Genomic DNA, 22,221 nt, shown 5'->3' on the forward strand with positions numbered 1-22,221 from the left:
CACCAGGCCCCATGATTGTGTGCCCCTTTTGGAAGACCACTCCTCACTATAACAGAGGACAGGAGTGAAGAACGTCTTCCTCTTTGCATCTCAACATGGATTCCAGAGGCTAAACACACTAACCTGCCCATCAGACCTAGAACAGACCCCAACCAGCAGAGACTTTCCTATGTGGAAGCTGAGCTGGAACCGCAGCTAGTCAGGGGACATGCCTGCAGGTCCTCCCCACCCCTCCCTGACTCCAAAGAGGCCAGTCCAGCTCAGCCTCTCTGCCTCTCCCATTCCAGGCAACTCTAGAAGCCTAGAGTGTAGATTTTGTAAGGCCAGGCACCCCCACATTTGAGGATAACCATTACATAGCACTTGGCATAGCAGCCATAGGAATGCCAGGGACTAGTCATCAAAGCCATGAGACTCTGAGTGCTGTTGGTGCCAAAAATCACTCTAACCCTTCCCAGAGGCTGCCCCTGGGCATTCCCTGGAGTGTTCCTTATGGAGCACGGACAATGCGCACAGACACACTTCTTTCCAAATGGAATATTGCCTCTTAGGAACTAACCAAGGCCCCTTCAGTTTCTGTTAAGGTTTTTGTTCAAAAGTAATTTTTAAAAATGTGTTTTATAACCATTTTAATTGAAATTAGAAAATTAGCACATATACTGACTTGCTTCATCAGCTTTTCCCCAACCTTTAAGAGATTCCAGAGAATAGGAGAAATGAAATGCAAACTTTACAAGAACTTGTATAACATAAAGTGGTGCTGGGCTCTTCAGTTAGTCACCAGGGTGGTTCCTGGCATGAAGCACCAGCCATTCGTGTCCCATGCCAAGGAGGGCTCTGGATGACTTTGGGGTGGTGGGGTGTTGATTATTAGACCAGGGAGTGGTATTACAGAGATAGAATGGCTTGGGAAGGAGTTAAGAGTGAGCACTCCAATAACAGCCTTTGGGTGACCCTGGGCCAGCCATTGTTTTCTAAAAGAAGGGGAAACCAAGCCACCAAGGGCACTAAAATTCAAGGGGGAAAGAAAACAGTTCTAGACCACGGCATGCAATTAAAGAGCAGCTTAGTTTGGTTCTTTTAGGTTATAGATCACTCTCAAATCCTGCTAATCAGTTCTGTGCATTTTGTCTGTGCTATTGGCAGTTATCCACAATCCACTAAAATAGTCAGAGGCTCTATACAGGAGAGTCACAAAGCCTGTGAAACTGGGGACATATTCTCCCTACTCTTACTTGTCAAGGGCAGGTGAACTTCAGTAACAAGCTGGCTCCTGCTGTGGGAATTCCCACTCTGTTTGGCTTGAGCCCTGGAGTCAGTGTGACTCCAGATAACCTTGAGATGGGACACAACAAAAACTTTAAATGACACAAAAGTCCCTGTCATCAGATATTATCTGAGATAATTTTAAGTGATTAAATGTTTCCTCCCTTTTGCATGCATGCACACACATGCGCACACACACACACACCACACACATACTTCTTCACTCTATATCTTTTTATATATAGTCATGTGTAGCTTAATGATGGAGATACATTTGGAAAAATGCATTATTAGGTGATTTTATCGTTGTGCAAACATCATAAAGTGCACTTATACAAACCTAAATGGTATAACCTGCTGCATACCTCTGCTATAGAGTATAGCCTATTGTTCCCAGGCTGCAAACCTTTACAGCATGTTACTGTACTGAATACTGTAGGCAACTGTAACAGAACGTTAAGTATTTATGTATCTAAACATGTCTGAACATAGAAAAGATACAGTAAAACTACAATATAAAGATTTAAAATGGTACACTTGTATAGGGCACTTACCATGAATGGAACTTGCAGGACTGTAAGTTGCTCTGGGTGAGTCAGTGAGTGAGTGGTGAGTGAATGTGAAGGCCTAGGACATTATGGTACGCTACTGAGGACTTTATAAAGACTGTACACTCAGGCTACACTAAATTTATTTTAAAACTTTATTTTTCTTTCTTCAATAATACATTAACTTTTTAACTTTATAAATGTTTTGATTTTTTTTAACTTTGATTCTTTCGTAATAACACTTAGCTTAACATACAAACACATATAGCTGTGCAAAAATATTTTCTTTATATTCATATTTGGTAAGCTTTTATCTATTTTTAAATTCTTTTAACTTTTAAAGTTTTTTTTGTTGTTGTTAAAAACTAAGACAAAAGCACACACGATTAGCCTCAGCCTAGGCAGGGTCAGGATCATCAGTATCACTGTGTTTCACCTCCACATCTTGTCCCACTGGAAGGTCTTCAGGGGCAACATACATGGAGCTGTCCTCTCCTAGGATAACAGTGCCTTCTTCTAGAATACCTCCTGAAGCACCTGCCTGAGGCTGTTTTACAGTTAACTTTTTTTTTTAGTAGGGGTACACTCTAAAATAACATAAAATTATAGTATAATAAACACATAAACAAGTATAATAGTCATTTATTATCATTATCAATTATGATGTACTCTACATAATTGTATGTGCTAGGCTTCTCTATGACTGGCAGTGCAATAGGTTTGTTTACACCAGCATCACCACAAACATGTGAGGAATGCACTGCACTGCAATGTTACCGCAGCCATGACATCACTAGACAACAGGAATTTTTCAGCTCCATTACAATCTTATGGGACCACTGTCATAGATATGAGTCATCACTGACTGTATTTATGTATTTCTGATTCTTCATCTGCACAATGGAGATAAAAAAGAAAGTCTGGCTCAGTTTCACCTCTGAGATATGTTGTGTAGATCAAATCATATTATGCAAGCTCTCCAGAAAGATGAAGTGCTGTAGAAATGGAAGGCATTTCCACCAAAAACCATAATTTCATCACTTGTTATCTGATTACTCTCTACCTTGCCCTTTGTGTTCAGGGAACAATGGAGGCTTGCGATTTAGAGTTAAACTCTCAGCGATCTCCGTGTTGACAACACCAAAGCTAGAAAGAGGAATCCGTAGGATGTGGGCATGGTTTTTCCGGAAGGCTGACTGAGCAGTTCTGCAAATGTGTTTGCAAGTACAGGGCAGAATTTCATCCAGCCTTGGAACCTTGAGCCAAGACTCAGCATCAGCAAAGCCAAAAGTTTCATTTCTTCAACTGTAGGAGTGCTAGACCCACCCTTTAGATGGCCATTCAGTTTTAAGTTCAATAAGCATTTTGATTGAGAAATACTTTGCTGAGGGGTGAAAAGTCCTTGGCTTTGAAAGACAAATGATGAGCAGTTCAGTGGCCCATGTCACAGTCTGGGCACCTGCCAAAGGTGACTCCCTGGGAGGAGCATCTTAGTCACAGAGCCAGTGCCTGCTGTAGGTGTGCAGGGCTCCAGAAGGGTGCGTATGTGTGTGTTTGTGTGTGTATGTGTATGTATGTGTTGGGGGAAGGGAGCAAGGTTGCGGGAGCATTTCTCATCTGCTCTTCTGTGCAAGATTTCCTGTGATTTAAGTCACATTAAAGTGCCCATAAGCCCATAATGCAAAAGAACCCCAAAACCAGCCCAGCGGCTAACCATGGCAGCAAGTAGGTGCTCTGGTCTTTAGATAGTCAGAAGTGACACTTCTGGGCTCTCAGGCATTCACTGGGTTGAGCTCCCCATTAAAGTTCCTAATGGAAATGTTTCTCCCTGCCAAATCTGGAATAGTCTTCTGGAATAGTCTCGGTCCCGTGTGTGTGTGTGTGTGTGTGTGTGTACCCACGTGTGCATAAGCGCGTGCAGTACAGGGTCTGCATGCCTAAAGCAGATGAAATTCTGCAGAATGGCTACCTCACTAGACAAAGTCAAGAAGACAGACCGAGGAGAGAGAGGTTGATGTGTCTCCACTACCAAGAGATAGGCTTCTCTGAACCAGTGAGACATTCCATTCAACAACATGAAACTGGCCACATTCCCTTGAGATGTCAATGTTGAAAGTGTAGCTGCATCTTTGTTCTTCACTGTTATGAAGCTGGGTGCAACACAGCCCCAGTGGAATACAAAAACACCACTTGGAAACACATGATCTGGATTTGAATCGCAGCTCCATCATTCACCTGCTATAGACTTTGAGCAAGACCTCTCTGAGGTTATTTCTTCAAAGTAGGTAGAGATAAGACCTACTTCAAAGATTTTTAAAGTTGAACCTACCTGAGTCAATGAATGCAAAAATGTTCACATTTAAACTGTAATTTTAAAGCACAATACAAGTAAATAGCATTAATATCATTAAAGAGATTAACTTAGCACTGTGCATCACATGATTCATCACGGGCCATCTGTGAGATAGCAAATAGACAGGTGAAGCCCACAGCAATAAAAAAATATTGCCATAGCTACAACCAGTGCACTGTTCCCTTCCTAAACAAACAACAAACAAATCTTGCCAGAGTCAAAAGGCAACAGTTTCGACTGCTTTTTCTGTTTTCTCAAAAGGCAGCCTTTCTTCAAGCTTAGTCCCTTCTCTATGAGAAATGGTGAAGGAGGCACCCTTTGTTAGAGCTATGGAGAGTGGCCCAGTGTGGATCAAGCCAAGGTCCTGCCTTCCCTGGGCTCACAGACAACACTTAGAAATGTCAGAGCTCAGATCACCTCCAACACTTTTTTCTTCATCAAAGAAAGTGTGTCCGAATGCAAATGAGAGCAATGATACTGTGTGCATACCCAGGAATCCACTTTTCGCTCACTCTTATTTTGAATTCACTCCTATTTCAAACCTTTGGTACTTCCTATTATTGATAACAAATGACTTATGACTCACTTCACAACCGATTGACATGTGATGGCACAACTGACAGTCAAGATTGAGGACAAATATCTGCAACCGTGGGTGGGGTCAGGAATTTGTTTTATGCATCTTAGTATTTCCAGTGCCCGGGTAGATGCTCACTGCTGACTTGAATTGGCCCTAGCTTGGGAAGGAGAAACCTCATAGCTCCCTACCCATGAGCTCTGGGGCCATTCCTAATGCAGAGGGGCTAGTTGGGTAGTTATAGCCCTTTTAGGAGCATCACAGTCATGACAGGAGACCAGAAATGGCCTCTACAGGAGATTTCAATGTAGGACAAACCAGCTCCCTTCACACTCTGTGGTAGTGACGGTGTTAAGTGGAGGAGTAAGTGCCCAGCTTCTTTCATGCCTGCCTTTGAAGAGGGTGGCCTCTTGCCAACAAGAAGTGTCTGAGGTTTGGGCTTGGTGAGAGCTGGATGAAATGAGTGTACAGGTGGTACTGCCCAGGGAATAAATGTGAAAAGCCAAAGCAAACCTGCAAGCGCACAGCAAAGAGATGCATTCTGAGCTGTGTTCCTAATGACATTCAAAATCACATGCTTCTATCTGGGTCATGTGGGTGGATCTGTAACCCAGGACATCCACAGATACCAGGGCCAAAGCTGGCATGGCTGTTCCCCTCCAGGCTGGGAAGGCCTTGCCAGGGCAGCAGCCCCAGCCACACGCCCTTGTGTTGGAGCAGTCTGGAGGCTGCCAGTTTGTGGGGCTGGCTGAGAGCACCAGCATGTGGGGAATCTTCTAGATAATTTGTCACAAATGTGCTAATGGCTCTGGGGCCCAAGAGGAAAGGGGTGATGCAGCATGTTTGGAGACTGGAATGTGTAAATGAGTTGCTGTGTGAATTATTTGATATTTTCTTCCTGCAGTTTAGAAGAAAACTAGGTCTGATGGGCATGGCCAAGGTTTGTGAGGCAAAGCAGGGCTTCTGAGGTGAAGCTGCATGGCTGTTTGAGCCCGAGGCATGGCAGTATTGCTGCCATAGTCTGTAAACCTCTCTGGTGATTCCAGGCCAGCTTGGTACCAGGTGTAAAGTTACCCAGGTCAGAAAATGCAGAGGCTTCATTCCTTTCTTGAAAAAAGGGAATTGTAGGTAGCAAGTGGGAAAAGAGAGAAACCAGAGGAACCAAATATTTGAGGGCATAAGGGAAAGGCTGTCAGAGCGCAAGTCCAGAGGTTTGTGTTGACAGTCTTGCTGTCACCTGCTGCATGGGAGGAGTCAGCTGCAGCTTAGGGGTGGGCTTCGCAGTTAAGCCAAGCGGAGGTATCAGCCCCGGCTCTGCCACTTCCTCCCCATGGAACTGAAGTTGTTAGCCCCTTAGTCTTCAGTTTCCTCGCTGTGTAAGGGGAAAATGATGACTTCCTCCCTGAGTTCTGGTCAGGATGAAGGGAGATGAGTGTGCAGGGCTTGCCACTGTGCCTGGTGTTTGGTGTTGTTTCTTGGTCACCATGGTCATTATTACCCAGTGTGACTCTTCTGATTACCATGGCTGCATCACATACAGCACAAATTTAGTGGCAGAAAGACCCCAACTATTTTTTATCATGCTCATAGATTCCGCGGGTCAGAAATTCAGAAATGGCACAGCAAAGAAGACTTGTCACTGCTCCACGATATCTGGGGCATCATCTGGGAGGGGTAAAGATCCAGGGTATCTTGACTGTTGGAACCTGGAATCACCTCAAAGCTCATTCACTCACATGTCTTGAGCCTGATCTGGGAGGGACTTGACGGTTAAGACTGCCAGCCAGAGGGCCTACACGTGGCCTCTCTGTGTGACTTCCCCACAGCATGGTGATCTCAGGGTAGTTAGACTTCTAACACAGTGCCTGGTTTCTCCCAGAGCAACTGTCCCAAGAGAACCAGGCAGAAGTAGAATCACCTTTTCTGACCTAGCCTCAGAAAGTTGTGGAATTCTGTTGGTTATAAGTGAGTCTCTAAGGTCAGCTGTCTGTATTCAAAGAGAAGGCAGCTCTGGATGGGAAGACTGTTAAAGAATTTTAAAACCGTCATAGTGACTACAGAAAATTATAATGCCTTATGCTCACGGAATGTTTACAGTTTCAAAAGCCCATTCACTTGATCCTCACAGTGCCTTTGGGTGGTGAGCAGGACAGGTAGCAAAATCCCGTTTTGCAGATGTGGAAACAGCCTCAGAAAGGCCACGACTTCATTCCCCTGAGCTACAAGATGAAGAGTTTATACAAGATGCCCTCACTGGTGCCTGAAATGCGGTGGTTTTCCGTTCTTTGCTGAAGGAGGCAGTCCTGAGCAGTTGGTTTGAGTGAAGGAAGCTGTCCAGGCCGCTGAGGTGGGCGCAGGGAACCCTCCATAACATCTGGGTTAGGTATCTTTTCATTTCCTGTTTTTAATTTTTGGAGCCTAATTATCAACGATTGATGCAACTCCTCAAGTTAAATTTGTTCTTCTAGTTGAGCAATTTTTTGTTTTAATTCTTCTTTTGGGATCTACTACTGCCATAACAGTGGGTGCAGAAGCCCCATTACGTGTCCCATTATATGGGGGCGGGCGTGAAGTAAAGGGAGGCCAGTCGGGGTTATGATATTTAGCCGCCTCTTCCTCTAAATCATCCCAATTTATGTTTAATTGATCAGGCTTATTAGTTTCTTCCTCTTTTTGAGGTGTTTGTAAAACCGGATTTTTTTTGTTTGTTTTTGTGTAACATTTCTTTTTCTGTTACAGAAGGAGACTTGACTCCCTCATCACCACTCTCAAGGGAAATGAGATCCTCCTCCGTATCTTGCGGAGGCTTTGTGAGGTTAGAGCGGGAACTAACCTTTAGAATATGTTCTGTTTGAGCGACCACGGCCATGACTTGTGGATCGGCTTCCTTTTTATCTATCAAATCTTTAATGAGATTCCAATAAGAGAAGGCGGTCACAGGAATTTTTTCTGGCCCAAAAGCATTATAATAATCTTGAAAACAATCTCCTACTCTACGCCATCTTTTAATATCAATAGTTCCTTCCTGTGGGAACCAAGGGCAAGTGTCTTTTACAAAATTGAAAAATTTAAACAAATCATTACTTTTTTTTTTTTTTTTTTTTTTTTTTTTGAGACGGAGTCTTGCTCTGTAGCCCGGGCTGGAGTGCAGTGGCCGGATCTCAGCTCACTGCAAGCTCCGCCTTCCGGGTTTACGCCATTCTCCTGCCTCAGCCTCTGGAGTAGCTGGGACTACAGGCGCCCGCCACCTCCCCCGGCTAGTTTTTTGTATTTTTAGTAGAGATGGGGTTTCACCGTGTTAGCCAGGATGGTCTCGATCTCCTGACCTCGTGATCCGCCCGTCTCGGCCTCCCAAAGTGCTGGGATTACAGGCTTGAGCCACCGCGCCCGGCACAAATCATTACTTTTAACCTTTACTCCTCATATCTTTAAAGCCTCTTTTAATTGTCCTACATAGATTTGATGTTGACTTAATTCTTGTCCCATTTCTGACGCGTCACTTACCTTCGATTCTGACGCAGCAGGTTCCCGCGGTGATCGGAGGAATTTAGTTTCACCTTGACAGTAGACCATTCTTTCGCGGCCTCTTCCTCACGGAATCCCTCGTTTCCAGGCTCCACGTTGAGGCACCACGTGTCCCGACCCGCGGGATCGTCAATGTAGGCCCTAGAAGAGGGAGTGGGAACTCGGGGGGACAAGAGACACGAGAAATGGAGACAAGACAGTATCCTGATCAAGTCTCGTTTATTGGTGGCAGTGTAATGCCTTATATAGACTGGCGGGGTGGAGGTTGGGCCAGGGCGATGATGGTGGCCCTGCAGTGGGTGTGGCTAGGTAGGTATTGGTTTCTTCGGTTGGACGTCATGTTGCGCTTGCGCCGTCGGTTGGTAATTTTCCTGGGCGCGGGATGGCACCTGCACTGTAAGTTGATCATTTTCCTGGGCGCGGGAAAATGGGTGATGAAGAACCCGGAAGAGCGCCATTTTGTACTGGCATATGAGACAGCAGAACAAGGAAGAAAGTAAATCTAGGGAGGAGGCATAAAGTGGAAATGTATAGAGCTCAGGCGTCAGTCGTCAGTTATAATCGCTATGGCCGGGCCACGCAGCTCCGGACAGGAAGCAGTCTGATCAGAACTCTATTTGCTCTTTGAACAACTTTTGTGACTTCCTGGGCCAAACCGAATTGCTTCCACTTAGCTAACACCTGGATTCTTGAAGGCAGCTAATTTTAGATTCTTTGGTCTGGTGCCAAATATCAAAGGAGAGTTGAAAGAATAATCTTTGCTCAATTGTAGTACAAATTCCTTCAACTGAGACCAATTCTGGTGCCTCATATTAAGATAAGGAAACCCCCATTTATCATATATCTTTAAGCTGAAACATTTCAACCAAAGCAGGAAAAGAAAAAAAAAATCAAGATAATCTTTAAGCAAATTACTCACTGAGCAAATACCAAGAACGCAGATTTTTAAGAGTATAAAATTACTAAATTTGTGCAGGTGCAATTTGCTTTATGTAATACTTGTGTTCCTGATTTGGTGAGTGGAAATTAAACATTTATACTTTAAGTCTATTTTAAATTGACTTGAGAGTAATATGAGAATGGGGAATTTCCTAGTAAAGGCTCCTGTGCAAATTTACTTCCTAGTTTCGGTTTTGTTAATTTGGGTTTCTAGAGATTGGATTTTCTTTTTCTTCTTTCTTTCTTTTTTTTTTTTTTTTTTTTTTTTTTGACGGAGTCTTGCTCTGTCGCCCAAGCTGGAGTACAGTGGCATGATCTCAGCTCACTGCAAGCTCCACCTCCCGGGTTCATGCCATTCTCCTGCCTCAGCCTCCCGAGTAGCTGGGGACTCCAGGCTCCCGTCAACACACCCAGCTAATTTTTTGTACTTTTAGAAACCCCGTCTCTATTAAAGCCAGGATAGTCTTGATCTCCTGACTTCATGATCCACCCGCCTTGGCCTCCCAAAGTGCTGGGATTACAGGCATGAGTCACCTCACCCGGCCCATGATTTATATTTTGAAAAGTGCTGTGAGGGAAGGGTAATAGGAAGGAGAACCATGAAGAAACATTAACCAAAACTTAAACCCAAGTGTTCTTCATTAGTGGCTCTGGAAGCCATTGTGAGAGATTAATATGCAATTACCACACACACACATGCGCACGCACACACACCCCCACACACATACCATTATTTCTTTTGTTGAAGGATACAGTAACATTTCTTTGAGACCTACACAATGCCCTGTAGTTATTGCAGATCATCTTGTAATTCTAAACTTAATGATAATTTAGTTTTTAAAACTAAACTGGCACATTATGGTGGTGAGGCTACTTGAGGACCCAGTCAAATGTTGATTCAGCACCTTTGTTGTCTTCAGCATTGTGTTGGGTATTGTGAGAGTTAAAAGAAGCATAGGACACAGTCCCTATTCCCATGTGCCCCAATCTAGCTGGAGGGCTGAGACATACACACAGTCCACAGTGAATAAGCCAGGTTTGTATACAACATTATGTAAAGCAAGAATAGAGTTCCAGGCCATGCGACACTATGGAAAAATATATAGGTCAGTATTTGAAGTACTATTAATTGTGCAGACAATAAAAATATATAGGTCAGTATTTGAGGTGCTTTTAATTGTGCAGATAGTAAGGACAAAAGAAGATTGGTGCAGTGAGAAATAATATTGAGAAGGATGGTGATCAAAGGGGCTACTTCCCTTTAATGAAGAGTCAGAAGTTAAAAATCACAAGATCATTGAATATGGCCAACCGAAGTCCAGTCTCGAATGGCATTAATAATCAAAGTATCTGATCCAAGGGATGGAGTCAGGCACAGTGCTAAGGGCTTCTAGATGGAAATACATCTTGGGGATGGGTAAATGACAGAGTTGGAGATCAAGTTAGGTGAAGGAAAGGATATGGCAATTAAGATGCAACTCTGTGAGTGGAGAGTAAAGAGGGAGGTGGGTGCTGGTCAGTGGGGTGTGGGGGAGCTGGCCACTGAAATGAAATTCAGAAGACAGTGCAAAAGCCCAGGCAAGCAAGCTAGCCCCAAAAGTGGGCATTCAGCTGGCTCTGCCCTCCAAGATGAGCAATGGCTATCTGTCTATGCTCAATCCGAGCACCTAACTCAGTACCTAATATTGAGTGGGTATTCAATAAAGAAGTGTTGAATAAATAAATGAAAGAATTAGGAAATGAGGAAGAAAAGGAGGCACCTAGGGCTCTGTTTACTCTAGGGATGTTGTTTCCAGGGCTCAGGGAAGCAGACATTTCTACTCACTAAAGGTGAGGCCCTTCCAATGAACAACCAGGGTTGGTTCTCAGTCAAGACCAGAGGCACTTGCTGGGTCATTACTGCTGGCAGATGGGTAAGGTTGGAGCAGGCAGGACTCTCCAGAATTATAGTAAACAAAAGCCTAGAGGTTTTCATCAGCGTGGCATGTACAGGAAACACAAGCAGTTGAGTATGGCTGGAGCATAGCGCACTGGGGGAAATGGCAGGAGATGGAACCTGAGTGTCATGCTAAAGGGTTCAGATTTTATCCTCAAAGCAATAGAGAGGTGCTGAAAGATTTTAAACAGCAAAGTAACAAGGTCCAATTTACATTCAGGAAAGACAGTTCTGGTAGCAGCTCAAATTAGATGGAATGGGAGAGATGAGAGGCAGGGAAACTTACTAGGAGGCTATTTTGATAGGGCAGGTGAGCACTAATGAGACCCTAAACTGACAAAGTGGTGCTGGGACACAGGGGAGAGGACAAAATCAAGAGATAGGTTCAAGGTTCATTTAATCTCACTGGGTGAAGATGATGCAAATAGGATGTGATGCTGTTACTCGAGATTGGAAGTATAAGAGAAGGATCCCTGTGGAAAGTAGCAGGTAGCCCCTATACTGTCTGCAACAATGCTGGGCACAGACACCACAGCTTGTGCTATTGAACACTGAGCACCACTTCTAGAACCTGGACATAGCAGCATCAATCCTCACCTGAATGGAGCCTACCAGTGCATGCCTTTTGAGCCTGGTTTCCCATTCAAAGGTGGCTTTCAGGTGCATCTGGTTGCCAGAGCCAAGATTGAATGTGTGCACCCTAGCTGCAAGGGAAGCAGGAACCAGTGTCCAGACTACCTCTCCTTCCCACCTAAACTCTTAAGGTGGAGACTTCAAAGAAGAAACCTGTTTAGAGGGGCTGGTCAGGCATAAAGAATGATAAATGTCCATTAACAATACGAAGAATTAAGAAAACAGAAAACCAAGACCAGAGTCCTGAGGAAAGCCAATATTTAAGGGACAGAGGAGAAAGAGTCAGTGAAGGAAACGGAGAAGGAAGAAACAAGATAAAAGGAGATTGAGAAGAGTAGGAGTGTTGCAGAAGCCTTGAGAAGAGAGGGCTTTGAGCAGGACTGAGCAGCCATTGGATTTGACAGGAGGTAGCCAGTCACCTGTGGGAGAGCACTTTCAGGGGCAAGTGGGGGTAAAAAGCCAGACTTCAGGGATCTCAGGAGTGTGGGAGTTGTGTTAGTGAAGACAGAGTGTGGATCACCTTTAAAAATTTGACTGCAAAGGGAAAAACAAAGAGAAAGTCGAAACTAAGGAGTGGCATAGAATGGTAGGGTGTGGAGTTGGGTTTTTGAGCCTGGGGCGCCTTGACTACATTTATAGGTGTACGTGCTGGGCAAACCTTGTGTTCTCCGAGGATGCCCACAGGCTGTGGGGAGAACAAATTTAGTAATGGCCTCTCCCTTTCTGCTGCTCTGAGAAAGTTGCTCTGTTCCACAAAAGGTATTAGTGTTCTTTTTAAGACTAAACTACCCATGAGGCTCTCTTTCTTTAAGGATTAAGAACATAGAAAGTCTCAACTTTACATCTAGTGTTTGCAAATGTTTACTTCAAGAGGCATTCTGAAGGGCTGGAGGGAGGAGTGGGGGTTGGCGGGGAGGCTTGAATTGAGCACAGCCTTGTAACATTTTAGCCCAGTGCATCTCTTTCCAGCTCCTAGACAGGACTGGCACCCAGCCCATATTCCTTTGGACCTGGGCTGGTGGCTGCTGCTGCCACTCCCTTTTGTGCCTGTCCCAGAAGACTTGGCAAGTTAGATGCTCTTGACATCTTCCTACCCACATGCTTGCAAATCCCTGAGCTGATCCACAGCCAGCTGCCTTTTACCTAGTAGAGCACAAGGAAACCATTAGGCTTCTGTTCAATTTTTCATCCAAGTTGCAACCTTCTATCATCCCAAGACCACTGTCTCACCTTTAGTTTCACACAAATACTATGTTTAAGTGAATAAAAGCTTCTATCTTCTGAAGAATTCTAAGCACTTTCACTTATCACACTCCCCCAGAAACATGCCCAGAGTAAAACATTTTTGGTTTTGTTTGTAATTTTTAAAAATAGAGATGGGGTGTTACTATGTTGTCCAGGCTGGCCTTGAACTCCTGGTCTCAAGTGATCCTCCCACCTCGGCCTCCCAAAGTGCTGGAATTACAGGTGTAAGCCATCAAGCCCAGCCATAAAATTTGTTAAAAGCCTTACTTTCCAGATGGGGAACTACTGAACAAGTTGATAGGGTTGTCTGCCTGCTGCCCCTGCCTCCCCGCCCCACACCTGGTTGTGAACTCCTGGAAGAGACAAGATGAGAATCCAGGACACTTTCTTCTGCATATCAAGTAGCAAGAGACAAGAGGCTATGGAATGTTTGATTGTGCTGGAGATAGAGGGGATTGATTGAGGAGAAGAAAGATGGTGGAGGGTAGGAGAAAGATAAAAGCATCTTGATCTCCCACCTTTAATTTGCATAAAACATTTCAGCTCAAGAAGCTAACATTTGGTAATTTCTGAATAATCACAAGGGCCTATGACAAAGCAATTCTGGAAACAACTGAGCCATGGGCCCCTCTGCTCTTCTCACAAATGCTGTTGATAAAGGCTGTGTTCATTTGCTGAACGGTGAACTCATCTGTCTTCAAAGCACCTAACTCCTTGGAGGTGGGCAGAGGCTGAATCCAACTGCCAACTCCCATCTGCACAGCCAAGCTGGCAGCATCACTCCTTTCCCTCCACTCCCAGTCACATGACCAAACCAGCAGGTTCTTGGAGCATCTGCTTCTGCCCCACATGGAGGGCTCCACCTGGGAGACTTTCTGTCACTGACTCTTTGAAAGAGTCTGTTTGTCTGTGGGAAAGAGAGTTGCTGTCACCCATAAGACTTCTGACCCCAGCCATCCAACAAGAGTGTACCTGCTGGGTAGGGCAGACATGTGCTTGCCTGATTTCTAGCTATGGTTCCCTGGAGATAATTAAGTAAAAAAGAAATGCCTTTGGGTTTTGGCCCAGCTCAAAGTAAAATTAGAGAAGGCCTGGAAGGGGAAAGAGAAACTGCAGTTTGGGCAAATCTCTTTCATTTGTAGTTTCTTTCTTCTCTCAGACACCATGGCAGCTTTCTTCCTAAGGGGATTTCCTTGTGGGGAAGACATGAAACCCACTGCATTTGGCTGAGCATCCTGTTTAATGAAAGCAATAAAGCATGTCAGTGAGGGAGGTCTAGAGAACTGAGCCAAGGAAGGCAGGACAGGGGTTTCTGCTGGCCTCAGGCTTGGTCCCCTTTATGATCAACAGTACAGTGGGAAAGACAAAGGTTTCATGGGATATGCCTGAGAGAGCCCAGAGGGAAGCTCAGGGATGCTTCTAGCTTTCAAACCCAGCTTACCTCTGCCTTGAGCAGGGCTCTAGCTCCTGTGTGTGCAGAAGGGCCAGCCTCTTCATCATACAATACAGATTGGTGGCCTGAGATCCAAGGAAGGTCCTAGATTCTCTCTTGTACTCATTTGTTGCTAATGTAAAGTGCTCCTATTGGAGAAGCACTTTACATTAGCAACATGGTCTTCTCAATATGACTACCTCTAAAGTAGGCTCATTTTATGGGTATTTACCCCTGTTGTAATGTATCCTCAGGAGGAAGACAGGGACTGATCAGGATAGCTTGCCAACTACATACTTTACCTGGGCCTAACCCTGCAATCAAGCACTGTTGGGAATAAATGATTTTGCCACTACATTCTAATGTGACTAAGACTGTCATCATGCTCTGAGCTTTAGCTTTCCAATCTGTAAAGTGAGGATAATAATGCTTACCTAACGGGGCCATTGCCAGGGTGAAGGGAGATTGCAGATATGAATGCCCTGGGTAACTGTAATGTACAGTGTGTGTGGTGGGGGTGATTCTTGCATACAACTTGCTGACTCCCAGGCCTCAGGCTAATCAGGCCTGGCTAGGTTAGATCCATAGGCCTTCCCTGCACTTTCTGTCCCCTCCCACTACACATCCTTATGCCCTTCCCCAGCATCCTTTTATGTGACATCATGATATCATACTGTTGGCACCATTAAGCCTTAACCTTTCTTTTTAAGAAACAAACAACAGTAATGTGGACTGAGAGATGACAGGCACACAGACCAATCTATGATCTTTATACAAAGAGACACATTAAATAAATACCTATTTATATTATAGACAAATAATGTAGTCAGTGTACTTAGGAGTAGCTGGGTAAGAATGGGCATGTCTGTACTTCCTGGCTGATTGAGTGCTCCCCGCAAAGTCCCTACAACATTTTCCAAACAGAGTTAACCTGGGAAAACACCATGTGCTTAGATCCAAATTAGACAAGTGTCTCAAGGAAAAACCGTATCAGTACTTTCTCCCTTAAGGTTCATGTTTTAACAGAGTACAGGGAATATTTGGTAAGTTTAAATGAATTTATTTTTTATGAACCGCCCAATGCAGAGGCTGTGTGCCCCTGAGCAGTGGAAACTAAGCTAGAATATGTGAGATTTATGGAGCAGTTGGGTTTGTTTATAGGACTCTTAAGCTCTGTCTGTATTACTAGCCCCCTGATCCAGAAGGGTCACCTCCAGATCTGTCTTTTTCCTGGACTCAATTTTTCTCTCTTGCATGATGATAAAACTTTGAGAAAGTGCAATTAATTAATTTATAGTCTATTTCTCATTCCCTATTAGATGAAATGTTTTAAGAAAAAATACACAGCATAATTTTTTTAAATGCATCTGCCACCTGTATTAAAAACAGGTCTTCTGTTACCCAACCCAGTAATCTCTCAACTGTATTCACTTTAGCACCATATCAACATTTTTTTCTGATACCAAAAACTGATCAAATAATTTGTATTAACCTATATAAAGAATTTGATTGCTTATGATTCAATACATATGATTTAATAAAATAGATTGCATTTTTAAAAATAAAGAATGATTTGAAAAAAGGCTTATGGAGTTAAGCAGAATATTCATTTTCTTTTCAATTCTACTCAGTATGAAAGAGGTGGCATTTCAACACATGTCCTTTCTTCGGTTCCCTTCTTTGTGTGATGGCATTTTGGCAAGAGGATTTCTTTTCTGTGTGGTACCATTTCTGAAATAATTATATGTGGGTTTGTTGTTTGTTGTTTTTGAAATAGTAGATTTACAAAAAAAGATCCCTGTTTCAATTTGTAAAATAATCTACTTCAGCAGAAACCTAGGAAGGTCTTGTCAGTGGTTTTAAACACAAGAGATTTTTAGTACCAGCAATTTTATTCCCAGACTAATTCAGCGTGGGAAAGAGTTCACCAAAAATAGACAACAAGGATGAAATCTGTGTAGATAGAAAGCTGCTTCTAATGGGTGTAAATCCCATTTTAAGCAGACCCAGGTGTGCAAGCCAATTAGAGAAAATGGAACCTGGCAAATGGAGAGAACGTTTCCAGGGTCCCCTGGGAGTGGCGGGTTTTAATCGCAGCCTGTGTGAGGAACACTTAACTGAGATTTGGGAGATTATTAGAAACTATTAGCACCTTGTCAACTCAGGAGTCAGTAAGCCTCTTGCTTTAAACTTTGAACTGTAGTTTTCCACTTTCTTCCTAAGACTATAAAGACACAGTTTTAATGGTTATATGGAGCAACTCTGCTTGCTGAATTCTCCCTCCAGAGAGCTCTTTGGATTATAGCAGGAGGCATAATCCAGCAAGCATAATGTCCCTCACCTTAATTCTCCTGCTCCTAAGTCTTCTGATTAGCAAATTGCTCTTCAAAAGAGACGTCTTCGCTCTGATACCCTGCACCACCCACCTCCCCTTCTCCAGTGCCCTGGATAAATTCAAAGGGACATTTTAGGAGTGAGGAACGCTGGTTGGAGATGCCAGACCCAGACAACTCTCCATTCTCCTGTCTACACTGAAGCACCGTGTGGTGGAGGCAGGTACATGGGTTCTGATTTAAATTAAGACTCCATCACTCACCATCTGGGTTAGACGGACAAATGATTTAACCTCTTTGGAGCTACTTTTTAATCTGTCAATATGCATTCCTTACCACATCATTGTGAGGATCAAATTTAAAAAATAAGGATGGGTGTAATGACTCACGCCTGTAATTCCAGCACTGTGGGAGGCCAAGGGGGGTGGAACACCTGAGGTCAGGAGTATGAGACCAGCCTGGCCAACATGATGAAACCCTGTCTCTACTAATAATACAAAAAAATTAGCTGGGCATGGTGGTGCATGCCTGTAATCCCAGCTACTCGAGAGGCTGAGGCAGGAGAATCACTTGAACCTGGGAGATGGAGGTTGCAGTGAGCCAAGATAGCGCCATTGCACTCTAGCCTGGGTGACAAGAGCGAAACTCTGTCTCTAATAATAATAATAATAATATAATAGCTTCCAGTTATTGAGCACTTGCTATGTGCTAAGCATTATTGTAAGTGCTTTATGAATATTAGCTCATTTAATCCTTACAACAATCTCATTTAATCCTTACAACAACTTTCATCATCTTTGTTTTACTGAAAAGACAACCCAGGCACAGAGAGTAACTTCCCCATGGTCAGAATTAACAAGTGTCACGGTGAGGCATCGCAAACAGTCTGACCTGAGTCCATGATCTTTATATTGAACTGTAATGGGTTTGTGGAGGTATCAGGCATTAATAATAATATAGGCCATTATTATTCAGCATGTTTTCCCCAAGTTGCAAGCTAGTATAAAAGTCTGGGCCCTGCTGCCATTGCTGTCATTGGGATGTTGGGGCCCAACCAGCAACCCCTACCATCAACTGATGGTAGTTACAACTTCCTTCCAGTGCCACATTCTCAATTACACTTCTGGTTCCATTGAGCATATTTCCTGAAGCCACCTAACAGATTTAGGCACTGGTCACTTGATGTCAGCCAAGTAAGGACCCTAGTTCAGAAACAGGCAGGCAAAAAACCAAGCTCTCACCCTGGCCATCTGCAGCTGTTATCAATAAAGCCGGTTGCAGAGGATGTGGAAGTCAGCAGATGCACTTGCATCTAAGGGCTGAACACAAGGCTGTCAGCTGGAAATACAGCCAGTGCTTTCGGGTAATTCCTAACTTCGTATTAGAAATAAACAAAAAGCCCGCCCTACTGAATTTCCCACTTGGCTTCTCTGCTTGGCAGCCAGTCCCTAATGCCTATCACCTAAGATAGCAAAGATATTAGGCCGGGCTGCTGGACTAGAACAAAAAGGATGGAAAAGGCCGCCTCTTCCCTGACCTCTGCTCCACTGAGCGACTGATCCTGTGGGAATCTAGATGCATCAGGGTTTTGGGGGCTGGAAGGGGCAGGGGCCAGCATGTGGGGTGAGGGGAGGACTGAGCAGAAGACAAAAGAAGGAAAGAATGTTGAGTGAGCAGAGCGGACAAGCTCAAGGACCCCTTCCTGTTAGTGGCCTCCCTGCATCTTGCTGGAAGTTCAGACCCACCCATGGCCCACTGAGCCAGTCTGTCTTTGGGTGAGGACAAACCCTGACAGGCTGATGGGACAGGGGTTGCAGGGAGATTCTGGCTGAGGATCTAGAGAGTGATCTCTGTGCAATTAAAAGTGGATGGCCCAGCTTGTGGCTGAGGCTGGAAGCCTCTCCCTCCACAGCATGCCCCTTTGAGGTTGTGCTGTTAACGCCTCTGTCTGTGGGAAAGAACATCTCGGTTGACATGCTGAGTTTCCTAGGCCTGGATGCCACACACACCTAGCCATTGTTGTCGGCATTTGGTGTCACCATGAGCAGATTCCTAGGTGACAAGATACCTGCTTGAATTGACTTTTCTCCCCAGATGAAAATGCCTTCTTGTGATTTTGTGCCACCACGTATCAAATTTTGGCTGGTATTTTGGAGGCTCTTTTCTTTTTCTTTCTTTCTTTCTTTCTTTCTTTCTTTTTTTTTTTTTGAGATGGAATTTCACTGTGTCACTCAGGCTGGAGTGTGGTGGCATGATCTTGGCTCATTGCACCCTCTGCCTCCCAGGTTCAAGCAGTTCTCCTTCCTCAGCCTCCCGAGTAGCTGCGATTACAGGCACAGGCCATGATGCCTGGCTAATTTTTTATATTTTTTGTAGAAATGGGGTTTCACTATGTTGGCCAGGCTAGTCTCGAACTCCTGACCTCAGGTCAGGCTTGGCTCCCAAAGTGCTGGGATTACAGGCATGAGCTACTGTGCCTGGCCAGCTCTTTTCTTCTTCCATGTACCGTACTTGCTTTTTAGGCATATTCCATCCTCTTAGGGCAGGGCCGAGTACATAATTTTTAGGTCCCAGTTAACAATGAACATGCAGGGAGGGCCTCATTCTAAAGTTATTAAGAATTGCAAGATGGCAATCGCAGAGCATTAAACCTGCTGTGGGATCCTTCCAGCTCAGGGCCCTGCATGCGTTCTAAGAGGCTACATTTCTATAGGCAAGGTTAACTGGGTCAAAGATGACACTATATATTTTTGGTCATTTTAAAATTTTAGAATATTTTAATACTGTATTAAAAGATTAAAACATAAAGATTTTAATCAGTCATTACTAGTTCTTTTTTAAATATAGAGGTCCTTACATTTGGGAGATTTGAACATCTAAACATCTAAGCACCCCTTCTAGTAACACTTAACTGATTCTAATCACTACTTAACGTAACCGTAATTTTCTCCCATCCTTGAGCAGCACTGCATTTCCCATCTCACAGGCTCATCTGTGGCTCTGAAATGTCTCCCCTTAACTGGACCAGGGGTCATCTAAGGATGTGGTAGCTGTCATGTAACCATGCCACCCAGAGAGGACCATTTCCCCGGGGAAGGGAAGTTTATTTCCCAGTTGTACAGCTTGAAACCCAGCAGAACCTGGGAGATTAACACCTACAGCACAGAAGAAGAAAAACGTTCAGTATTGTCCAGCAAGTCGAGGTGCGAATTCCAGGAGATTAGAGGCAGTGCCAGGTGCCTTTCCACCAGTTGTGTGGGTGGGGTCAGGAAAACATATCCTCAGAGGACTGAGGTCAATCAAGGCTCTGCCCCTCTGCTCTTCCCATGGTTCCTCTTCTCCGGCCCTGGCTCTCAGGTTATCCTTTGTTCACCTGAAGGGTCCTAACTAAAGTTGCCACATTCAGCTAATAATAAATACAAAGTTCAAATTTAACTGAATGGACTGTATCTGGCACCCCCAGTCCTAACCCTGGCACCCCCCCCCACCCCACCCTGTCTTGGCTGACTCAGGACTGGCTTCTTCATGACTGTAACTGCTCCCAGACCAGTGCTCTCCCCACCAGCATCTCCTACCAGGCTTCCTCAGACTTAGCTGCTGATCTGCCCTGCCCTGCCCTGCCCAGTCCTCTGATGGGGACTTCACAGACAAGCTGTTAACCACCATGGAAGATGCCAGTGCCAGGTGGAGACTCATCTCTGACCTGCGGTCAGCTCTGCCGGGACCTCTGTGCATTCCTTCCCAATGCAGCTCATCCTTGGCACTGAGACCTGTGGCGGGGTAGGGCGGAGCACAGGCTTAGCTCCATCACCGGCCTACAGGGTAGGCTCAGAGTACATTGAAATGGTGACTGTGGCTTGGGAATGCTTGTTAGACAAGTTATTCTCCTCAATTTCATTTCATTTTAAATTTCTCTTTTTGGAAATGAGCATGAAAATATTGAGTGTCAGGAATGTGCACATTGCTTGACGATATGTCACTTAATCCTCGTAACAATACTATGAGGTCAGTAATATTGTCCCTACTTTGAAGATGAAAAAACTAAGGTGCCACCATCTTACTATTGGTAGATTTCAAAGCTTGAATTAAACTCTGGTCTTCTAAATTCAAGCCCAGGGGCTGGGTGCCGTGGCTCATGCTTGTAACCCCAGCACTTTGAGAAGCCAAGGCAGGAGGATCGCTTCACACCAGGAGTTCAAGATCAGCCAAGGCAGCAAAGCAAGACCCCGTCTCTACAAAGTAAAAATTAAAAAATAAACCTGGCATGGTTGTGTTTGCTTGTCTTAGCTACTTGTGAGGTTGAGATGGAAGGATCACCTGAGCCCAGAATTTCAAGGTTATAGTGAGCTATGATTGCATCACTGCACTCTAGCCTGGGTAACAGAGCAAGAGCCCATCTTGAAAAAAATTACCCCAAGCCCATGCTCTATTATTGCATAGTTTCATCATTGGCCACCCAAGCAGAAACTTTTGAATAATTAATTGTTCATACCTCACTCTTTCTCCCATCTGATCCTATGTCCTTATGATTTTGCCACTGAAATTCCTCTTGATACCACTGTATTGGCTTCCTAGGGTTGTTGTAACAAACGACCACAAACTGGGTGACTTAAAACAACATAAATTTATTCTTACAGTTCAGGAGGCCAAAAGTCCAAAATCAAGATGTCAGCAGGGTTGGTTCCTTCTGGAGACTCCAAGGGGAGAACCGTCCTATGCCTCTCTCCTTGCTTCCAGTGATTGCAAGCATCCTCAACATTCCTTGGCTTGTAGCTGCACCACTCCAGGCTCTGCCTATGTTGTCACATGGCTTCTTCCCTGTATGTCTCTCTGTGTCTAGGTACATCTCTCTCTCTTCTTTCTTATATAGGCATCAATTACCAGGTTTAGGGCCCTCCCGAATCCGCTATGTTCTCATCTTAACTAATTACACTTGCAAAGACCCTACTTCTAAATAGTATCACATTCTGAGGTTCTGGGTGAACAGGAATTCTTGGGGGACACCGTTCAACCCAGTACAACTGCTAGCTCTCTACTCTAGACTTTCACCATCACCACTGTTCTACTTTGAGGCTTTCCCCTCTCCAATTCATCCATTGCTCAAAAATTTGCTTTCTGAAAAGCAAATCTGACCACAGCACTCCACAACTTAAAAATGGTCACAAATCTAAATGGCTTCTAGCAGTGGTTCTCACACTTGAGTGTGCAAAAGGATCACCTGGAGAACTTCTTAAAACTCAGGTTAGAGATCTCCATCTCGGAGCTTCTGATTCAACAGGCCTTGGGAGAAGCTGGAATCTGCATTTCAACATGCGTAAGACGATTCTGATGCAGATGGACCGGAGACCATGCTTTCAGAAAGGTCTATAGCATAAAATACAAAAGCCTAACAGAACCCAGCACATAGAAAGCACTCAATGAAAGTTAACCCTGG

The 22,221-nt window shown here is 44.4% G+C and overlaps 1 protein-coding gene and 1 pseudogene across 2 annotated transcripts in view; both read left to right on the top strand.

The window, feature by feature from the left end:
* Positions 1–22,221, top strand: part of BCAR3 (BCAR3 adaptor protein, NSP family member) — a 282,586-nt gene that overhangs the window by 82,577 nt on the left and 177,788 nt on the right. The gene's annotated exons all lie outside the window — the stretch shown is intronic.
* Positions 3,222–4,184, top strand: LOC103224417 (uncharacterized; annotated as a pseudogene).

Source organism: Chlorocebus sabaeus, chromosome 20 (assembly GCF_047675955.1).
Source record: "Chlorocebus sabaeus isolate Y175 chromosome 20, mChlSab1.0.hap1, whole genome shotgun sequence".
Lineage (NCBI taxonomy): Eukaryota > Metazoa > Chordata > Mammalia > Primates > Cercopithecidae > Chlorocebus > Chlorocebus sabaeus.